Here is a 2,643-nt window from a genome sequence, read left to right on the forward strand (position 1 = left end):
TAACCCCCCCCAAAAAAATTACACTTAATAGATTAAACTATTTCCTTTAACATCAAAAGTTAATATACATCTTATATTAAAGTGTAAAAAAGGTAAGCTAAATTTAAGCTACTGGGTTCATACCCCATTTATAAAGGTTTCTTTCCTTTTTAATAATAAAATTATATAAACTTCTATTCTTTAATTCAATAATAATTGGTACGATAATTTCAATTTCAGCTTATTCTTGGTTTAATATATGAATTGGCCTTGAAATTAATCTTTTAAGAATTATCCCTTTAATAAAATCAAATAAAAATATTTATCCCGCAGAAGCAGCCTTAAAATATTTTATTACTCAGGCCTTAGCTTCTACTATTATCCTATTCGCTGTAATCATATCATTAATTTCTTCAGACTATATCCCTAATAATTCTGATATTTGATTAATGATAATTCTTAATTCAGCATTACTGACAAAACTAGGAGCTGCCCCCTTTCACTCCTGATTCCCTGAAGTAATAGAAGGATTAAATTGAATAAATAGCCTTATTTTATTAACATGACAAAAATTAGCCCCTATAATTTTAGTAATATATAATTTAAGTATAAATCAATTTTTAACATTTGTAATTATTACCTCCTCTATTGTAGGTGGAATTTTAGGATTAAATCAAACAAGCCTACGAAAAATTATAGCTTACTCTTCAATTAATCATATTGGTTGAATACTTGCAGGAATACTAAATTCTAAATTAATTTGATTAGTATATTTTATTATTTATTTTTTTATTAGATTAAATATTATTATTTTTTTTATAAAATTAAACTTATTCAACCTAAACCAACTTTTTAATGCATTAAATACAAATAAATTAATTAAATTATTTTTTATTTTAAATTTTTTATCTTTAGGAGGTTTACCCCCTTTTTTAGGGTTCCTCCCAAAATGAATTGTGGTTAATAATTTAATTTTAAATCAAATATATACCTTAAGAGTAGTTTTAATCATTACAACATTAATCACTTTGTATTTTTATATTCGACTAACATTTTCTTCTTTAACTATTCTAATAACTGAAAATTTAATTAAACCAACAAAATTTAATAATTTTATCTTTTTATTTTTAAATGTATTTACTCTACTTAGCTTATGCCTTTGTACTAGGATCTTAAATATCTTATAAGGATTTAAGTTAAGTTAAACTATCAACCTTCAAAGTTGATTATAGATTTTATCTAAGCCTTAAAAATTATTTACCTTTAAATTTGCAATTTAATATCATACTTGAATATAAGGCTTGGTAAAAGAATAAAATATTCGTAAATAAATTTACAGTTTATCGCCTGAACTCAGCCATTCTACCGAATAAATGGTTGTTTTCAACAAATCATAAAGATATCGGAACATTATATTTTATTTTTGGGATCTGAGCAGGTATAGTTGGAACCTCCCTTAGAGTGTTAGTACGAACAGAATTAGGAAGACCCGGAACTTTGATTGGAAATGATCAAATTTATAATGTAATCGTAACTGCCCATGCATTTATTATAATTTTTTTTATAGTAATACCAATTATAATTGGGGGCTTTGGAAACTGATTAGTACCCTTAATAATTGGTGCTCCAGATATAGCCTTTCCCCGAATAAATAATATAAGTTTCTGATTATTACCTCCTTCTTTATTCCTTCTAATTATAAGAAGAATTGTAGAAAGAGGTGCAGGAACTGGATGAACAGTTTACCCTCCTCTTTCATCTAATATTGCTCATGGGGGATCTTCAGTAGATTTAGCTATTTTTAGTTTACATTTAGCAGGAATTTCCTCAATTTTAGGGGCTATTAATTTTATTACCACAGTAATCAATATACGACCCAAAGGCATAACTTTAGACCGAATACCTTTATTTGTTTGAGCTGTTGTAATTACAGCAATCCTCTTACTTTTATCTTTGCCAGTTTTAGCAGGAGCAATTACTATATTGTTAACTGATCGAAATTTAAATACCTCTTTTTTTGATCCCGCTGGAGGAGGGGACCCAATTTTATACCAACATTTATTTTGATTTTTTGGACATCCTGAAGTTTATATTTTAATTCTCCCAGGTTTCGGTTTAATTTCTCATATTGTAAGACAAGAAAGTAGAAAAAAAGAAGCTTTTGGAACTTTAGGTATAATTTATGCTATAATAGCAATTGGTTTATTAGGATTTATTGTTTGAGCTCACCATATATTTACAGTAGGTATAGATGTCGATACCCGAGCTTATTTTACTTCAGCTACTATGATTATTGCAGTTCCTACTGGAATTAAAGTTTTTAGATGATTAGCTACTTTTCACGGATCAAGAATTAACTATAGGCCTACAACATTATGAGCACTAGGGTTTATTTTTTTATTCACAGTCGGAGGATTAACAGGAGTAGTTTTAGCTAACTCTTCAATTGATATTGTTTTACATGATACTTATTACGTTGTTGCTCATTTTCATTATGTTCTTTCTATAGGGGCAGTATTTGCAATTATAGCAGGAATTGTTCAATGATTTCCTTTATTTACAGGATTAACCTTAAATAATTTCTACTTAAAAATTCAATTTTTTATTATATTTATTGGAGTAAATTTAACGTTTTTTCCACAACATTTTTTAGGATTAATAGGA

At 27.1% G+C, this 2,643-nt stretch overlaps 1 pseudogene; it reads left to right on the forward strand.

The window, feature by feature from the left end:
* Positions 1-1,318: 1,318 nt before the first annotated feature.
* Positions 1,319-2,637, forward strand: LOC130452194 (cytochrome c oxidase subunit 1-like; annotated as a pseudogene).
* The last annotated feature ends 6 nt before the right edge of the window (positions 2,638-2,643 follow it).

The sequence above is a fragment of the Diorhabda sublineata genome, unplaced genomic scaffold (genome assembly GCF_026230105.1).
Source record: "Diorhabda sublineata isolate icDioSubl1.1 unplaced genomic scaffold, icDioSubl1.1 Dsub_282, whole genome shotgun sequence".
Taxonomy (NCBI): Eukaryota; Metazoa; Arthropoda; class Insecta; order Coleoptera; family Chrysomelidae; genus Diorhabda; species Diorhabda sublineata.